Raw genomic sequence first — 22200 nt, 5'->3', positions numbered from 1 at the left:
TATACTTACTGTATAAAAACGAATAAATATTTTTTTAATAGTTTTTGTTACCTACACTTACGTTTTTATATGCTTTTATTCCATAATGATAAGAAGCTTGACCTACATGTTATTATATTAGTGTACGGATAGAGAGCAAATTATAGGGTAATTAATGACTTTTTGACAAGAAACTTAAATAAATGCCATAAGATTTGAGTTTCTGTTTACCTAACCTAATTTATTAATCAATTTATTGAAGAAATGTTGAAAATTAGCTAGTAGGCGAAAGTACCTTTTCTTTTTTTAAATTGTATCGCATTTTTCAACTTCGATGATACAGCATACTTTATATTCTTATATTCTTATAAAATATACAAGCGGTAACTATTCTTTGTAATAAAAACCTTAGCGTTTTGTTTGAAGATGCGCATTTGAAATTTAAAATTAGTGTTCCATTCTACTTAAGAATAGCACATTATTAATAAAGTATAAGCTATACTTATTTCAAGTTTAGTTACTTCTAACTAACAATACAATTAAAAAATTGTATCAAAAGATTACTATTCTTAAATAAAGCTTTTATCCTATTGCAATAATGTTTGCAAACGTGTTCTGCCGAGTATCGCTATACTAAGACAAAGATTATTAATATTTAAATAAAATGTAACACCAATACGTTTTCTGGAATAAAATTAGTTGTCATTCCGGATATATAAATCTAAGCTTATCTCAAGATTATTATTTTTAGTTATAGTGAAGTTTTCTTCCGTGTGGTATGACTAACTGTGTTTTCTGAAACTTCACAATTTTACGAAAATTGTTAATTTTATTTAAAAAATCCAGGCCTTATTTTAGGACAGTGATCAAAGGCGTTTAGCAAAGTGATAAAAGCATTCACGAATTGCCGATGATACTGTAGTCATTACCAATACAGGCAAAGAGCTTAAAACATGCTTCGGACTTGAAATGAACTGAAACAAAATAAAGATTATGAGTACAGAAGACATCTAGGTAACTGTTAATGACCCCTACAAATTGTCTCAGAATATATTTACTTAGGGCACAATAACAATATTGCCACTAGGCTATAAACCAGTCTAGGAGCAATGGAGAGGGCTTTGATTGGAATCACTTCAGAAGGGATAAAGTTCGCAACGAGGTAATTCGAACAAGAATGAAAGTGACGTATGTAGTAGGGCTTGTGGCACAACTAAAATTGAGATGGGCGCTGGTCATTTGGTCTCATAAATAGCAAGGTAGGATGACTAAAGATGGGTACATAGGATATTCATTTGGCGCCCAAGAGAGACGAAACGGAGTATCGGTAGTTCCAGTAGTAAAGGAAATTTTGAATCCAGAAAATTTCTAAGACGCATGGAACTATGGAAACGAACACTACTGCATTACACCCGCAGTCAGATAGCATAATGAAACGAATGAATGATAATGAATGAATGTATGAATGATCAATATTTGGGCAAAGTAATCTCTAGGCACCAAAGAGACTGGGACAGGTTTCGTTGATTGTTATTTTCACAAGAAGTCTAGAACTTTCTACCGATATCGACATCCATTTTTTCGGAACGAAATGAGTTTAGCAAAAAGGCAGTGTAATGATATTGGCAATACCAGATATACAGTGCTTTTCTTTGAAGTCCCCCCCCCCATTTATTTTTTGAACGGGTCAAAACAAATTTTTGAAACTTGGCATAAGTAAATTGGTCTATAGATACTATTTTTCACTGTAAACTAGGTAGTTGTAAATTCCAAGATGGCGGCTGGGCGACATCTTGAGAAAAAAATTTAAATAGAAAGGGGGGTCGTGTGGTACCTCATTTTAAAGGTCTCAATGAGTACTTTATAACCCTGAAATATTAGACCCATATCTTAACTCGTTTCAAAATGGCGGCCTAATAAAAAAGTATTTTTTTTTATTTTAACGTTTTACATTTTTATGATTTTTGAATAGGTAAAAATCAGTGTACGAAAATAAATGCGTCACTATTTTATTTTGACATAAAAACAACAGTTCTAAATATCAAAATAACACATAAGCGCCATCTTGAATAAATGCATTAAATAGAAATCTTGTGTTACCTCATTTAAAAGGTTTTATTGAGTACTTTTAATATTTATTACATGGACTCGGTGGACTCCGTTTTGACCTGTCTAAAAGTAACTGCCAAAAAAATACACTGTTGCGATTTTATTAACGTTTTTAATAATAATATACAAATAATTTATAATTTTTGAATTTTGGATTTAAAAATTGTCCATGTAATAAATATTAAAAGTACTCAATAAAACCTTTTAAATGAGGTAACACAAGATTTCTATCTAATGCATTTATTCAAGATGGCGCTTATGTGTTATTTTGACATTTAGAACTGTCGTTTTTATGTCAAAATAAACTAGTGACGCATTTATTTTCGTACACTGATTACTACCTATTCAAAAATCATAAAAATGTAAAACGTTAAAATAAAAAAAAATACTTTTTTATTAGGCCGCCATTTTGAAACGAGTTAAGATATGGATCTAATATTTCAGGGCTATAAAGTACTCATTGAGACCTTTAAAATGAGGTACCACACGACCCCCCTTTCTATTTAAAATTTTTTCTCAAGATGTCGCCCAGCCGCCATCTTGGAATTTACAACTACCTAGTTTACAGTGAAAAATAGTATCTATAGACCAATTTACTTATGCCAAGTTTCAAAAATTTTTTTTGACCCGTTCAAAAAATAAATAGGGGGGGGGACTTCAAAGAAAAGCATTGTATATATGTATATTTTTTTTTCGGAATGACGCAAATGAGCTCACCACACGACCTCTCTGGAGACGCGTGGAAGGCCAGTGAATCTTTTGGGATCGTGGTCAATCGTGGTCAGTCTACAATATACAGGGTGTTCATTTAAACACTTCCCACCACGGATTTATCGAAAATCACTGTTTAAAAAAAAATGCCGAAATACGTCAAAAGGTCGCCGAAATGTCTTTCGAAGTCTTTTATTTTGACGTTTGATTTTTTTAAATCGGTCGATTCTTCTTCGACAAAATTAGAAAAATCTTTGTTTATCCTAATTTGTTCAGATAGAAAACAAAAACATGAAAATATCAGTTTTTATTTCAATAAGTGTTTAAAATGTTGCCCGTTAGCGTTTGCCAAATCTACAATTCGTTTATAATTTAAAACGGAAACTACCAACATAAACGGCAATTCCGAATATTAGACGTGGAAAAAACTAAATAACAACCCGATTTTTTTTACGCATTTTTTTCATCAACACAGATATCCTGGGCGAACTTTATTTATTGTTATACCTGCTTAGTTATTTATAGTTGCTTAGGAAAATAAAGAATTTATTTTGCCGTCAGTTACATTTGTGACAGTCTTGGAATAGTGAAAATTTATTCGTTGAATTGAAGATTTACTTCCAAAATGGTTTACACACTAGCCGAAAGAGTAGAAATTATTCTAATTTATGGTGCCCAAACTCAATGTGCTCGGTAAACTGCCGTCACGTTTAACGCCAGACATCCAGAGAAGATAACTTCACATTGATATGTTTTGGACCTTGTTACTAAGTTTACTGAAACTGGATCCGTTGCAAATAAAAAACGCGATCATCGGCGAATTTTGGATGAAGCCGCTCAAGTTGAAGTTTTGGGTGATTTTGGAATAAATCCTAATATTGACCCTTGACAACCTTTTGACGTATTTCGGCGTTTTTTTTTAATCAGTGGTTTTCGATAAATCGGTGGTGGGAAGTTTTCAAATGAACACCCTGTATATGTTATTATTGTAATTTAAATGTAATGAAAATCATTTTAATTTAAAACCTACCATTTTTTAAGGTATAGTTAGATCTAATTGTACGTATATTTACTAAAGAATAATTCGGCGGCGTGAACCGAGTTTTCACGTCCTATTGTAATTTCTTATATGTTCCTAAATATTATAGCTTTTAAAGAGTAGTTACAATAGTGTAGATAGTTAATATATTGAATATTGAATTATTGTACTTTCTGGAGTATTTCTAATCAATTTAGTGATAGCTCGTAGCTTATTGTAGCTGCAATATAAATCCATTTGCACTCTACATTTTTTGAATAAAAGATAAAAACTACGAAATTAAACATTTCGCGATGACTTTTAAAGATAATACAACGTTGTCAGCATACCCAGAATTTTCAAAAAATTCCAATAACTTTTCTTTTAAAAACTTTTCCGATTTTTACTCTTATGGCGCCTACGTTTTTTTTTACTCTCACTTACGGAACAATAAACTTTTCCATATATGTTCTAGTTCTAATTTGGTACATCCACCCCATATATCCGTTGTTCATTAAAAGTTTTTCTTTTCCAATAAAGGCGAAGCTCCCTTATCCGTCGCGACCCATGTCAGGAAGTAAAAATTCCGGGGATTCCTAACGTCGGAAAACGGAATCCAGTCAGGGGTGACAATGAAAACACTGTGTCGAAAGCAATAAAAATACTCCTAGCTCCTTTGCTAACGGTCTGCACGTCTCTCTTGAGATGACAGCAATCCGATGGATTAACGGAAGAAAGTTAATAATGAAACAAAGAGGCTGCCAAAGACATCAGTTAAGTTTGAGACTAGAAAGTTTCTTGACAATAGGTGCCTTCAGCTACATCTAAGATTGGCATGTTGTATTCCCTAAGAAAGTGAAACAATACATACTTTTTGTATGATGCATTCGAATATAGTTCTTTTATCCTGATATTGTAGTCAGTGCGAAAATATTGATTCTAGTACTTGATTGATTTTACTCCAGAGACTTAAACATTTTTCGTTTATTTCAATATTCTTTTAATTTATTGCGGGCCTTAAGAGTTATTTTTTAATGAAAACCAAGAATTGCATAGTAATTTTGTGTGTTTTCCAGGCATTGGAAAAATAGCTTATATGCCTTTTATTAAATATTTTTAGGTTGATGGATGTGTTCCTGTGGCGCCATCTAAAAGAAAAGCTTCAAAGCATGAATTAAGGTCACCTCATAAGTTGCACAGTACTTAAACTACACACTTCCGTTGCTTCACCAATAGCAACTCTGTTGTTGGAAAATGACTGCCTAAATGTTCCGAAACCAATAAATTTATAACTACAAAAACAATAATTATTGAAATAAAAGAACAACACCAACTAACTAACAAACCAGTCACATATCAACGCAGGAAATATTAAAAATCTTTAAAAACAAAACTCGAACCAGTCTTCAGCGACGCACAAAGAGAAAGTAATAAATTATTCAAGTTAATATATCCGCTTTTTACCTGGGCAAGATCCTAGACGCAAAAAAGGGCAGTAAAATACCAGCTTGGTCGGGCAAGAGCACCGAATCAAGAGCAGCAATTCCTTTCCTGTTGCAGCATACGAGTAGACCTGATCCGATCTGCCGTACCCTGCGCAAAAACAGTCATTTTTAAGGCCTTAATAAAGGTAGTTACAACGGTTAAGAATCATTTCGATTCTTGGTGCGGCGTTAAAAAAGTTAAGCAAAGACAGTGATGTGCACAGTGGAAAACGATCGTTCGTTTGATCAAAAATACACTTTTATTATCACTTGGGGATTACACTATTTGAAAACTAAATTTAACACAGGCAACTATCAGTAGAATAATCTTTGAGCATCGTGGTTTATCATTCGAGGTTACTGAACATACATTTCTTAATAATTTAACTAAAGTATCTCTAACAAAACATATTGAATTTTTTACTCGCGATTTGAATGTTAATATAGAAAACAAACTAATATATTTAATGTTGTATGTATGTAATGTTATATGTAATATATATAAACTATAATATTGTATGTAAATGAATATCTCTCTCTAATGGACCAAAATGGTTTTTTATCCCACACAAATTCTTCAACAAGGGTAATTCATGAAACAGCCACATGTATTGACCATTTATTTGTCAGACAAAAAATTGAAATAAATTATTTAAAATTTAAATCATTTATCTTGAATACTCATATAACAGACCACTACCCAATTATGCTGAATGTTAATCTCGAGGCAAGCACTAATACTTTTAATTAATCTGAAGAACAAATTGACTATTGCAACCATATTAATTATAATCTCTTAAAACAGAGTTTGTCAGTTCAGGATTGGGCAGAAATCTTAGGTACAGAGGATCCTGAACAAGCCACAAACTCCTTTTTGGATATTTTTAAAAAGTCCTTGCAAAATGTAACCTTAAGACGCCCTATGAAATACTCAAAACACAAAAAAATTAAATATTAAAATTTATCAAAAAAAACTAAACAATTTAATTAAGAAACAGTAAAGTCTTCTAATCATGCGTTTGTAAATTAAAATAATCAGAATCTTCCAAGTACTTTTGAAATGGCAAATTATTGCAATAAATATTTTAATAACATTGGTGTGGAAATGGAGAAAAAATAAAAGACACAAATTACCCTCAAACTGTAAAAAAACTACCCTCAAATTGTAAAAAAATCATTAAATGATAGTGCCCCAGGAAAGTTTATTACAAAATAAATATAGTATATGAAATATTTAACAAAATAAGATTTTATATCGCAATAAAGCACTTGAAGTATTAGTACTATCATTAAATATCTAGCATAAATAACAGATAACAGGTAACATCGATAAAATTAAATAAAATATAAGGACAACAATGGTTTAAAACAGAGTAACTGCAATAGAACAGAAGACACACTTTAAGCAAAGTCAAGATATAAAATTATATTGCCCTTAAGCAGATTTTAAAACTCGTTAAAGTGAACTCAGAGAACCATGAAACAAATCTATACTGACACTATTTGAGTTAATCATCATTCTACCTATTGCACAGTTTTCACCATACAGTATACGATGTTGTTCAAGGTAGAATAATCTAGTCTGTCTGAGCACTGTAGTAGGAGGAACATTTAAATTAAGCTGACACAACAACTCAGGAGACTGTATTACATTGTTAAGAATCTTGTATGTTGTGACAATATCGCGGTTTTTACGTCGAGTCTCCAACTTTTTAGCAATCTATACATTTCACTGCAATTAATTTCAATACAATGAATATTAAGCTTGTAAGCAATGTATCTTATGAATTTATATTGATCTTTTTCTAGACACATTATATATTTAGCATAATAAGGTGACCATATACATGAATTCGACTTAAGTTGACTGCGAACCAATGAAAAATACAGAAGTTTGATGGAATCAATACTGCTAAAATCATGAGTGTCCTTCTTAATAAAACCCAACATTTTGTAAGCCTTATTACACAGGTTTTCAATATTTTTTGAAAAAGTTAGTCTGCAATCTAAAACCACCCCAAGATCACGTATTTCTGATACCTTCTCAATAAGTGAACTCATTAGATGGTACTGATGAAATGGTGAAATGGGAAATAGAAGATTGAGTTTGCTCAATAAGGTTTGAGTAGCACTGATCGGCCTGATTTTTACAGATTGCTCTAAGATTACTGAACATTTCATAGTCTTCAACGGCCTTAGACTGTTTATACTTTGCATTTGACAATCTCTTTTGCAAGACATTTGATTTCAATTCTGCGCTGAACCATATTGGATACTTGAATTTATTGTAAATTTTTATGATAGGTACAAAATAGGTGAGAGCGTTGCCTAGTGCATTATACAAACAGTCCACATTAGCGTTAACATCAGATGAGTATAAACTATCCCAATCCGCATCAAGAAGGTAGCTGTTAAGACCCGCATAATCTGCATTCTTGAAGTCGTGTAATTCTTCACAATAATCAAGAGATTCAAAATTGTTTAACTTTTTAAAAATCACCAATGTAGGATGATGTCGATCACATTTAACTAAAAGATCATTTGAGCATGATAGGGTATCATTCCTATTGTTACTAAAAACTAGATCTAGATATACCCCATTTGCATTTTGAACTCATACATGTTAAGGTATGGCATTGTTTCTAGTAAAGATTCTACACGCCCCACAACACCACTTCTAAATATTCCAAGAGAGTCATTACACCAAGTCAATTTTGGTAGATTAAAATCACCGGCAATCAAAATTGAGCTGTCACCATAGTCTTCGGCCACCTTCTCGGTTGTCTCACAAAAACATTGGTAGTCTTCGGGTTTAGAATTGGGAGGTGTGTAAAAGCAACAAAAAATAATTCGTCTCACTTTACCAAAAATAACGGAAACCCAGATGGCTTCAGATTCTTCATGAGCCATAGGCAGCAATTCAGACTCTAGAGACGACCAAACAGCAATAAGTACTCCACCATTCCTGGTTTTACCAGCCCGTTCAAGACATCTGTCCCGTCTATAAATAGTAAAGCTATGCAGACCCAGTTCACTGTCCAAGAAGTTGCTGTTCAATGAAGTTTCACTCAACATCATCACACCATATACTGAAGTTGAAGCATTTTTGCAAACTTCAACCAACTTTGTTCTTAAGCCATTTACATTCTGATAATAAACTGTCACCTCATTAAGAGCTATCAATTGCCTTGTATGTGTACATTTGGTCTTTGAAAATTTACATTAGAGTTTCTGGGCTTATATTCAAATCGACGAAATACAATTCCATCTGGCTAAAAAGATTGATCAGAAATTATGTCCTAATATTTGTCACTTACACCAACTTTAAGTGATTTTATGCCATTACGAGAAGATAGCTGATATACAACTACGTCTTTATTGTCATCTATCTTCGCCTGATTTTTGACAAAGTCAATAATGGTATCCTCACAGACTTCTTGGAAGCCATCAGATGTGACAATTGTACCGGACACCCTTCCAACATATAACCAGTTCTTATGAGTCACTGGTACTCCAGATAAATGTAGGTTTTTCCCTGTGCCTCTTGAAATAGCTGGCTTGGAGGCAGTTTTATTGTTAGGCTCCAAAGATGATGTCCCAGGGCTAGATTGTGATAACTCAGGACTGATTTAAGAAGACCCCGAACTGGTTAGAGAAGATCCCAAGTTGGTTTGTGTAATGGCGAGACTGACCGCTGTCTCCAAAGCCTTTTTTGACACTAATGGCTCTTTATCCTGAGTTCTAGAGTTGCTATTATAGGGACTCTTTGGTTTATTGTTGTGAGCTAGGGCTGGTGATTTTAAACCATTTGCTTGAAATCTTGAAATGTTGATGTTTGAGAACTTTGAGTTCAAATCACTGGTGCTGGTTGAAGGAGCAGAGTTCCCAAGCTTAAGTATTGCTTATCAATTTTGTTCAACATAACATTGACTAGCTCTTTGTTTGTATCATAAATATTTTTTGTAACTGATTCAAGCTTGGTGTTAATTTTGGACTCCATAATATCAAAAAGACCTTGGATCATTTCTTTAAGTCCCGTCATAATGTCATCAGTTGATATCACATCAATATTGGTAGGTGTTCTGTTAATCTTTGCATAAGTAGATATACAGCATTTGCACCAGGCAAGTAATACAGGTTTTTGCAATAAAACACATCTAACCTCACTTGAAGAAAGACCACTGTAAGATTTACAAATAGCTTTTCTACACCTTTGGCATTTGAAACCAAACAAGACATTTTTCTCTTCCTTGAAATAGCAATTGTTCTTACATGATTCACAGATAAGCTGAATATCCTTACCCATTCGGTCATCTGAACCACCCTCACCCATTGTAGATCAGGTAAGACAGTATAACCTTAACCCTTATGGAAATGACTAAAAGCACTGCCTTATAACACAGTATACACAAGTTCAATATTATAACAGATCACAAGACTAATATATTTATGTGGCAACACTGCCTACCCGGTTTATTTACAAAATGCACAGCTGATAAGTTTAACAGTGTATTATAATGAGAGAAACTTTTTTTTAAATCAAACTTCAAATTTCATAGCCTTTGTGTCATTTAAACAAACAGATGCAACACTGTTTACAAATTAAAATGACGAAAAAATCACAAAAATTACTGCGTTTAAATACGGCACAAACAATAAAGTCGCGTGATGTTGCCACTATCCAACTTATGTCAGAGGGTAGAAAAATAGGTCTTAATTCCACACTTGTGAAAAAATAGGAAAATAAATGCATATATGATACATTTATATTTTAGGAAATAGTATATTATAAGTAATATTTCAGTGCACATACAGAGGTATTAACCTCTAGGTGCCAATTAAACAAAATTTTTGATAAATAAAAATAAAAAAAAATTTCTATAGAACTCAAATGTATCGTATCAATAATTAAATTTGAATAAATTTGATTTGATTAATATATTATATATTTTTGAAACCAGAAGAAAATGTTTGTCATTTAATATACAAAAAAATAATTTAATATACAACTCAAATAGGATATACAGCTTCTTGAAAATTGAAAACCTTTAATATTAATTTTCAGACCGATCCAGAGCTTGGAACCATTGGCATATAGAAAATATATGAATTTTTTTGGATGTTTTGTTCAGATTAAAAATAAAGCCGAACATGTCATAAAAAAAATTATAACTTCGTATGATCTTAATTATTTAACAATAAATGAAAACAAATCTAACTTTATTTGTTTCTCAGTAACTAAGTATAAATCTGCATTTTTAAACTATTCATGATTAGAACTGTTCAGATAATTTTCAGTGTGAAAAATGAAAAAAGAAACAAAAAATATTTCTCCATAGTTATTGGCTGATGCATATACAATATGTATCAGCCGAAATCAGAAAGCTTATTTATAAATTCTACCAATTAAGGCAGTATTTGGACTATCATTGACTAAAGTTACTTTATTCATCTCTCGTAGAAACTATATTAAATCATTGCATTGCTGTATAGGAAGCTACAAATAAAATAAATATAAAACCTTTACCCTAATAAATATATATTAAAAATTATTTTAAGAAAACCCAAGCTATACTCATCTACAAGTTTTGCTCTTTTCCATGAAGCTAATATATCAAAGTTAAAACTATTATATATTAAAGCACTAATAGGATATATATCAACAGGCGAATCATTTGTAAGTTTTCCAACTTATTCATTTAATACTAGGGTAAACTGTAATAAAGAAGCAGTAACTTGTAATGTAAAACTTGGAAAATGTCACAAAAGTCTTTTTTTATATTGTGCCAAAAACACATAACACTTGATATCAAAAATAAAAACTTTAATAAATTAAAACGCAAAATGAATACATGGTTACTTGTAAATAATATAGATTGGTTTACTAACTGACTTTGTTCGTGCTTACTTACTACTCGATTTTCTGGTATAACTAATTCCTTTTAGCATTTATATGTTTAAATACTAAGTGTATGTATTATATTTACTATTACTTTAATTAGTTTTTTTTTATATTTAATTAAACGATATGCACACACATATTGTAATCCATTGTGCACTCTGATTACAATATGTGTGTCACAAGATTTATATTATATGTATAACAATTATAATATATTTGAATTTGTCAAAATTTTGTATTACCCTGCACTAATTCCATAATCCTAAAATGACCCTAAGGCAATTAATAATTATAGATAGCTAATCAATAACTAATTATTAATGGCTTAACTTAAGTAAACATTTGATTACCTGTATTATTAAGGAGAATCAATAAATATTAAGAGATATGAATCTTTAATGTAAGGTAATTGTTTAAAAAAATTAAGAGTTAAGTTAAAACTATTGTTTAAATGAGGAACTGCTAAATAAAGAAGAAGCGTTTTACACCAAAAAACGTATTAAATGGTTCTAAAAATGTGGAAATAACAGGAAATACCTAAGGCATAAAATGGAGGCATCTATATTATGAAACCAAGTAATAATTTCGAAATTATTAGGTATATCGCTTATCTACATAGCATACAAAGTTCTAGCAATAGTGAGGAGGTCAAAAGACAAATATTAGAAAAGAAGTGGGAGTTTGACCGGGATGTCCACCAAATTTTCGTATATTTCCAGCAAGCATAAAAAGAATTAGGTTATAGTTGGCAACGTTAACGATGAACATATTAAGGAAATTAGAGAGCATCCAAATTAGTAGAGCATAAATATGCGTAACAAACTCATATGCACAGATATAGATTAGAACACATACGTTATTCAGTGTAACATCAGGACTCAGACAAGGAGACTTTCTTTCACTTTTGTCGAAAATATAGCGTCGAACATAACAAAAGGTTATGCGCATCCAGATTCTAAATTGAGCAGAAACAGTGGTTCATTAAGAAGACATGTGAGAGGTTTCTTCGCAGTTCGAGAAAGAATCGGGTAATTTGATCCTACGAGTAACCGAAGAAAAAATAAAATATATGCTGGCTACAAAGAATCCAAGGTCTCGAATCAGGTAGAATATAATCCTTACAGAGTTCAACTTCGAAGTGGTTAAAGAATATAAGTACCGAGTGGTCATCACGGATGACAGTTGAATAGAAAAATGTGTCTCAGCATGAATAATGGTCGGAAATAGGGCTGTGTATTGAAATCTAAACTGCTAAAGAGACACTCTAAACTAACTTTGTATAGGGCATTAATCTGCCCAGTAGTTACTTATGGCAGCGAAACCAGGACCCTCAATTAACGGGAAATAAATACACTTAACAAGACAGTATTCCTTAAGAGACCAAATGGCAGAAGATCAATAAGTACACCGAGAAAAAGATGAAAACAAGTGGAGGCACAGCATTGCAAGAGATAGAAGGCAATGTATAATACGGATCACCCAAAGCCAGAAAAAAAGAAGAAGAATTACTTAAAAAAATATTTATTTTCTCTTCCATTTTTGATTACATTAGTTCCAAAAAATGCCACCAGCTTTACCTTTAAATATTGGCATGTCCTCATTTAGGTCCTTCCCTACTTTAGAAAATAATAAAACGAAATTATGGTTCAATGATACATTAACTAATCCTAAACTGTAACGCCTTTAATACTTTATTGAATAAACATTATTTTAATCCTATATCAGGGAAAAACTACAGGCTCACTCTTGAAAATTGGCTTTTATTAATGGATTGAAATTTTAAACGGAAATGCTGATTATGCAGATGAGGTCAGGTGCTCTACCATTCCTGTTCTCAGAAGATCATCAATCCAGACATTTTTCGTTTGGTCCTGGCTTTATTCGAAATATTTACAATTCTTATAAAAAAATTAAATGCAGAAAAACCAGACAAAACCCAAACAAAAATAATTACGTCTAGGTCAAATGTATGAAATAACCTTTTTTACTATATAAATTAATATCAGATGAATTACTAACTTAAGTTAAAATAAAGAGCATTGTTGGAGCAATATACAGTTTACGCACAACTTAAATGGACACGACTTATTTTTCGTTGAAAATTTACTTAATAGAAAATGGAAAGTACTGCTCTTAAATATTTATATATTACATTAGTACTTACCACTATTATGAAATATATGTTGCATTATTATTATGAAATATATATATATATATATATATATATATATATATATATATATATATATATATATATATATATATATATATATAAATTTCAATTTGTTTTTTTTTTAAATAATTTATTTACCGTACAGAATATAATTTATATTTAAACATTATAAAAGTTTAAGTGCGGAGAATGAACCAGAATAGCAGCAGGCTATTACGTCGTTGCTGAACCGCTACGTCTTCTAAAAACTTGTTTAGATATTTATAATGACAATAATTGACATTTCAATCATCGGGACAATCCAGGATGGATCTGTCGAGTCCGTAAATAACCCCCTCTAACCCGAATTTGAGGTAAAAGATGTAGCTTTCCCAGTAAAGGTAAGACGGTAACTCTAAGGGACATTCCGAAACCGAAGAACATTATCATTGGCATAGTTAGGGTGGGTCTAAGAAACGTTCCATTTACAACATTAAAGTAAGCTTTAATGATCAATCTAAAGCTCTGTTTGTTGCACACCACTATTAAACTAGTCACGAAGAATATGGTAAGTCTTATAGCTTCATATGGCTGAGCCGTTAGGTCTTTTTTTTTTTGATTTACTTTAAAAATACTTTTATGCTAACAAATTGCACTTACTAGAAGAATTTTATTTCAACGAAATGCTCGGGTTTCGGTCTAAATACATGCAAGATAAGTTCGTGTTAGTATTCTATAACAAGCTTTAAAAATTGGGAGTGTTTACCAATATTTGTGAGTGTAACAGATTTAATATAGAAGTATTTACAGGTTAAGTTTTGTGATTAGGTCTAAAAGGACGATAATGTATTATTGAAGAATATTACATTACATTTCGGTTACAGGTTAACATTTGGCTTTGAACCGCGGGCATGAACGTTTTTAAGACTCTTGAATGAAGAAGATATTGCTAAATAAGGTTTATTTACACATCCCTACACTACGCCTTGTTTAAACGGAATGTAGAAAAATTAACACATTCTTTTTGCCTATATTTGTAAGGCAACTATAAGATAAACTATAGAAATATATTTGGATTAGATAACTCTTATACCAGCTTGGCCAAAGAAGATCTTGGTTGCGGAAATTAATATATTAACTTGCAATATGGCAAGCGTAAGTGAGGAATCGGAAAAGATGCTATTTTTGACTTAACGCTTTTTCTATGAATTAAGATTTACTACTGATGCATTTTAGTAGAACATAATATGTAGTTATCACAAATAATCTGCACTGCTCAATTGCATTCGGTATAACATATAATAACTACCTATTTTGAAACCGAATCTTTTTAATGCACTGGAATGGTAAACGGACTTGTTGATTATGCAGATTACGTGAGGTGTTCTACCGATAAAGCCATTGGGAAAATTATCAATTAATCAATTAATAAAAACAAAAAAAAATTTGCATAAGCTCTGATTTACATTGCTTGGACTTTCTGTATGGGGGAATTGTCTGCTAAGTTGCAGGTGGAATAGAATGTAGATTTGGTTGTTCCCGATTTTGGTCTTTCTTCTTCGTTTTTTTTAATTTGGACTGAAAAGTAAATAGAATAATTTTTATTTTATTTTGACGGAATTCAGAACGTTATTGAGTGGCAAATTATAGAATCTGACAACTAGAATGAAATAATTACGAAAATAAGTAACGGAAACCTGAGCACAATGACTACGACGTGACAAAATGAATTTCATAACGTAAGTTCGTTAGTACTTTATTTTCTTTACAAAATACTTTGATCCTGACATATTGCACTTATTAAAGGAATTTAAATTTAACTAAATGTTCAGGTTTTTCTCTTAGTACATGCTATATTAATTCATGTCAGTATCGACATATTTTGTTAGTGGGGATTATTTACAAATATTTGCGTACAAGCAGTAGGTGTAAAGCTTTAATATAGAGGTTTCCTACAAGTCAAGGTTTGCGATTAGGTATTAACCCTGCTTTGAACAAAATACAGAAAAACAAAGAAAGATTTCACTTTTTTTTATATCTAGATCAGATGACACCTATACCAGCTTAGCAAACAAAGTCTTGTGTGCGGAAATTCATGTATTAACTTGTAATATGACAAACGTAAGTAGAGAGTCAAGGAAACGATGGTTGTCGTGCTCTCTTTGACTTTGTATATGGACTTTTATTGCACGTTAATGCATTTTGGCATGTAAGTGAAATATTTGCCAGGTCTGCAGAATATATTTATTAAGAAATTGTTGGTTTGGTTCAACTGATTTTCGAGTGCAAAATCTTTTGCTGCCTTTTCAGTTTTATAAGAATAAACTTGGAAAGAAGATTCACGATTTATATCGACGGACTACAGGATTAAGCATCACACTGAGGTAAATATAAAATTTATTACTAAACTATAAGTATATTATACAAATACAAATATACTGTAATTAAATTTCATAAGTTAACATGAAAAACTTCCACAAGTATGTTTCTTGGTAATTACTGTAAAAGGTATGGATAAAACTGAGATTTGTATAACGAAAAAACTCCAATTACTTTTCATGAAAAAATTGCATACAGAATTCTGTAAAAAGAAGATTATTTAGGTACATAATTTATTATTGGAACTTAAATATAAAGAATTTGAATATAAAGACTAATGGAATTTTAAATGGAGTTCACCAATAAGTACAAACTAAAAAATAAAATATTAAAATAAACATATGTTTAAAAAACTCGGGTGTTCATTATATATCTCGTTATTAAGAATTTGCTTGTCAACAAAATATTACAAATTGATTTCTATCAATTCTACTTTTCTAGGAGGCTACTTTTGATGACCTAACTATTTTTTTTACGACATTTTTTATATACTTTATGCAACTATCCTGATAAAAATGATGTTATACCGATGTCAACTGTAGCAATCAGTTTTTCGTTTTATTTTGAATACTGACCAATTTTTTAACCAACTTATTTCAGTGGGGACTTTGAGGATCCTTCTACTCGCTAACATTAAATAATGCAATAAAAGCATATATCTTCATAAATATCAATTTTAATTAGAGTCAAATATGAGTGATGCAACTTGGAATTTTTTTACTTCAATGACGATTCAATGAACAATTGCACCAGTTTTCTTTGGTTAGTTGAAGGCATGTGACTGGATTAATTATACAATTCTACAGCAGGAGGTTGTATAGTTCTAGTCACACTTAACTGCTGACTTGTTTTGTTCATTGTCATCAAAACCATTGAAAGATTATCGTGACCTTCCTTGGAACTCTCTAATTCCATATTGTAAAAACTTTCTAAGTATTCTGTATTATTTTACCTTAAACTGTTTCGATTTTATATATTACAACACAAAATTCAAAAATTGCTATGTAATGGAAGATTGGAAGTAGAGGTAGATGTTACAATACAAGATATACTCATTTTTGACGGGATCTAGACCGTCTTATCGTAACAAAATTCCATATTATAGGGAAATCAACGATTTTTTAAGAAGCATCTAGCATAGACCCGAAGGTGCGACAAAGATGGAACGAGCGACGGTCACATCTTGCGACATCTCGCGAGACATGTGGAAGATTTAGGAGGCCTCTTCAACTTAGAATATTGGCGCGACCTTTAAATCGAAATAAATAGTAGGAAATAAATACAGTATGAATATAGTGCTTAGTGTATACATGTAATAAATCACTGGACTATTTTTGTGTTTTTACTCACACCTAAAAAAAAATGCAAAAAGTTATGAGAGAATTAATATTTGTTTTTGTAGAAAATAATTTAATACATTCTAATAAAATTACAGCTTGGTTGGCATAATATTATTATACGGAATACTGTAGTAGGGCACTTATTGCTAACAACTTTTCTTTATGAAGACATTACATATTTAGTTATAATAGAGTAGGTGTTATAGATAATACCCATTTTATTTAAATGAGTTACTCAGCCATTATCATTAGAATATCATAAAATAGACATTAACTTAAATAACCGCACATCATATTACACTTGTGAACAACGTCTTAGACCGTAACATATTATATATTATATGCATGAGTTCCCTTTTTGGTAATGACACTTTTGAATATTTAAATTTGGTTCTTTCGTTGTTTGTTTCATAAATGCATTTTGAAAATAAGGTTAAATTAAAAAAATAATAAAATTTTCACATAGGTATTGGTGAGTTCGTTCCACTGTGCGTCTCAGACGTGCGAACAATTCTTAACATCCAAAACGGTCAGCCTCGTCTTTTTTCATCGTCTAATTAGAAACACATCGTGTGTTAAAACTTTTCGAGATATGAATTTTTTCCCGCCAGAAATGCGGATCGGCTTATAAGATAAATTAGGCTAAGTGTTGATGAGGCTCTCGGAATTTCTCGCCATAACTTAACAATAATTTTTTATAGAAGATTACACCTTAAGAATTTTTTATTTTTGATTTTATTGTGCTTTCAAATTGAAGAATTCCAACTGGAAGATATAATATGTTTATATTCTTCCTTATGTTTTTTTTTCTTTAGTTATAAAATATTTAATATTTTTTTATCAATTTACTTTTTTAAATTAGGAATTCTTCGAAGGACTGATATTATGTTAATAAGTGTATATTTCTTTAACAACCAGGCATATACTAACATTATTAAGTTATAAGATAGATCTACCCACGAGTGCTGAATCCCACATATCGGCATCATTATAAATAACGAGATTACTAATAAATAAACTATAGTCACGCTAATCCGGCAAAGAAAATATGAAATACCCTAACCCCCACGACAATATTTATTGTATGAAATAAAATTAGCAGTTTAGCATCTAATTTAGGTAAATCCTTTTGGTGGGTTAATTAAGTTGTTCGTGTTGAGCCGGTTTTGCATGTACGAACGTACTAATCAATTGTTATCTGATTTTTCGTTGCAGCGCAAAGAACATAATCCGCTACTATCGGGTAACAAAAAGTGGCGCCTTTCTAAATTACTTTTTGCCACGTCATTTTGCCGGCTTAAAATTTCTTTATTAGCATTGATTTATTTATGTCCCATTTACATTTCATTTGATGCCTTGACAGCCGTTTTCAGCTGTTTTATCGCAGGAATAATTTTCTTTAAGATCTAAATCCGATTACATAATTAATTTAATTTTTAAAACGGGTGAAATAGGGAAGTCGTTTATGAATAATTACCGACCAATAAGCGTAATTTCAAACCTTACAAAAATTTAAAAAAAAGTTTAATTGTGATTAATTTATTTATAAAAGAGGCATTCTACATCAGAAGTAGCAACTTAAAATTAATCGTTGTGTTATTTGCCAAAGGCACAAAATAAACTATTGCACATTGAAAATTATACTCACAGGGGCCTTGACAAAGAAGGATAAAAATAATATTAGGAAATATTAGGAACTAGCAAATATTAGGAACAATTACTAGAAATTCATTCAAGTGTATTTCTTAAAAGAACAAGACTAAATAAATTGAGGTTAAGAGAAGATTAAAGCAAACTTTGATAATCTAAATCACTAAACCCACTCCAGCTAAATACTTTAATATAAAAGCATTATTCGCATCAGAATTGGTCATAAATAAATCGATACATAAGAAAGAAGCAGGAATAAAAAAGCCGACTAATGGAAAATAAGATAGGAGAGCTGAGAAAAGATGTATCCTGACTAAATTAAATTTAAAAAGTACATTATACCATGACAACGAAGAAAAGCCGATTACTTACTAATTATTACTATATTATTTATAAGCATACAAAAAAAATGCAGTGCAAATCAATAGAAGAAAAAGAGGTAACGAAAACGATAAAAACAGCTAACTGACAGTCCCCCGAACCAGATTTTAAATTTCTAGCCCAAGTCTTTAAAATTAATCATCACAGATATCAGGTAAATAACTAACATTAAATAATCACAACACGAACAACTTATCTACTTCCAAAAAAGGAAAATTTTTACAAAGTAAAAACTACCACCTTATAACTTGCATCACTACAGGAATCCTTTATCAATTATCGCTTAAAGAATCCAAGCATATACATATAGATAAAAAGTGTATTATGCCCCCAGAACAAAAATTCAATACAGAACAACAATAAAGGATCTAAGGATGCAAAGAACAGCTCATTTTATCTAAAAATATACTGGAAGACTACCAAAAAGAAAAATTAAATTTAACACTAGTCTGGATAGATTAAAAAAAGGACGTTTGATAGCACCTGAACCTGGAAGCAGTAGACATACAAGTAAATATAGTAAGTATCCAGACCTGGGTCCAACTGATGAGAGAAGGCCAGGAATAATAAAGGTCATTCAATAGCAACCTTCGCAATCATTACAGAAGACCAATGGCAATAGGTTTAGGACAGTTTCAGATAGGATAGTCTGAAATAAGATTTCAGAAGTTAAAGATTGTATAAAAATGCTGAGAGGATCTCGTGGACCTAGCCAAAGAGCAAAACAGGCGAGAGATTATCCTGTCACAAAATATGGGCAACCATGCTCTACAAGAAGTATAATGTGACATGCAAGGAAGGGAGCAGCAATAGACTCATAGATCCAAAATCAATATGCTGTGTCAGCGATAAAACCTGGAAAAGGGATATCAGACACTGGGTGGAATTTGAGCATGAAAACTACTAGGAAATACTGCCAAAGCTAGAACGCTCACAGGCCATGCACCCTGCAGGAAATACCTACATAGAATCGAAAAGTAGATACATCGCTATGTAGAGGTTGTGAGGAAGAGGAAGAAACAGCTCTTCACATTTTACGCTTCTGCGAAGCATTCACCGGATAAGAAGATAGGACCTACACCACTGTGCAGAATACTGGACTTCCTAGAACAGCAGAACTGAACATATGGGAGTAAATGTATGAAGCACAATAGGACTGCAACAGAGCAGACTGCAGTGCAATGAACCAACCAAATATCACAAAGCGGGGAAGTTCTATTGGGTAACTAGGCCCGTGCTTGGTTGCCTAGTCTCACACTACCGTGGGTTCAAGAACTACCGGTATTCATAGAGAATTTAGGCAAAAAAAATCTAGAACAGTAGAAATGCGGAAAGGGAATACCAATCTTTAACTTGAAACGCAAGCATCGGAGATAACTATACCAAATATTAGGATACAAAGAGGAATTTCTCAGGGTTTACTTATTATCATCTCTTTTGTTCTACATATTCCTTATACCTCTATCAGCTGAACCAAATAAGATGAAAGCGGGGTGCAACATGAATCATATTACGATGAATCACTCACTTTACATGGATGATCTAAAGCTGATAGGTAAAAGTGAGGCGGACCTTGAGGAACAAATAGCTAGAGTTAAAAAATTTGGTTATAACATAAATATGCAATTTAGACAAATGTGCTAAAGCTATTATACTAAAACGGAAAATACAAAAAAAACAGATAATTTGATAATAAGCGATTTTCAATAAGTTAATAGCAGAGATAAGGTTAGAGAGAGTTTGCAATTCCTATCCTGCTTTAGAAATTTGGAGCGATTAACTGGAAAATAAATAAAATAAAATCAACGAAGAGGAACACTAGTAAACTTCTAATACTTCATAATATGCACTATGAGCCAATACCGAGCGTTTGTATGTGTCTATAAAAAAAGATGGCAGATGACTACAACAAATCTTTAGCAGTCAAGCTTCTACTCTTAACACAGTTATAGAGAGCTATATTATATAAAGGATATATAAAAAGAAGATATCGGAGCAAATAGAAGACAGCTGGGACCGTAAATCTATGCATGGCCAGTACAGAACTACTTGCAAGTTCTAGATAGTTTCCTGGTTCATAAATAAAATACTCTTAAGTGGCTAACTTGACCAACGTTAAAGGGAGAAATAGAAATCCCAATCGTACCGACTCAAGACCAAGCCACTAATGCGAGTTACTTCCTCAAAAATATCTTTGGGCAAAACATTGATCCTAAATGTAGAATATGTAGAGAGTAAGAAGCAACAATTTTTTACATTATATCGGCTTGCTTCACTGGCAAAACGAGAATATAATAGACATGACAAAATTGCTAATCTACTTCATTTTTAAACCTGCGGAATTTACCATATAGGCGTTAACCGTAATTGGTATAAACATAAACTAGCCCAGGTAATCAACGAAGAAAATTTAATAATTATGTGGAATCACAAATTAAAATAGATCGCCAAATAGGCGCAAATATATAATTATTGATATTGACATAATTTTATCTTCAAATCAATTTGATTTTACTACTGGCCTGAGCATAGTAAATGCCATTTTAACGTGGTTGATTAGAAAACTTAATTAGTATCTTGCTTAGTATTTCTAGACTTCTCAAAAGCATTTGATACTTCTTTACATAAAATATTGCAAAAGATAATTTGAGAAATATGGTATAAAAGATCTCGGATTAAATTTTTTAAAAAATTATCTTTTTCATACGATACAATACACCAAAATAAATAACTACATAAGTGTCGTAGGGCACTGTTCTAGATCCTATACTGTTTAACCTATATATAAATTCAATAATTTTTTTTAAAGTAAAATTTAGTCTTATGTCAATGATACTATCCTGATATCTTGTGCGCCAACATGGGAAAAATCCAAAATTCAACAAGACTTAATTAAAAAAAACTTCTTTGATACTTCATTCCAATGACAAAAAAATTAAATATATAGCTTTTACAAAATAATTTCAAATGAAATATTCACACTATCAGTGAGTCAAATGAAGAGTCAATAAATATTTTAGCATATACAAAATGCAAAATAAGAATATTCATAAAAAATATTAGAGTACTTTACCTTACTGTTTACTTTAAATTTT

This window comes from Anthonomus grandis, chromosome 10, assembly GCF_022605725.1.
Source record: "Anthonomus grandis grandis chromosome 10, icAntGran1.3, whole genome shotgun sequence".
In the NCBI taxonomy this organism is placed as follows: domain Eukaryota; kingdom Metazoa; phylum Arthropoda; class Insecta; order Coleoptera; family Curculionidae; genus Anthonomus; species Anthonomus grandis.
This window is presented reverse-complemented; position numbering follows the sequence as displayed.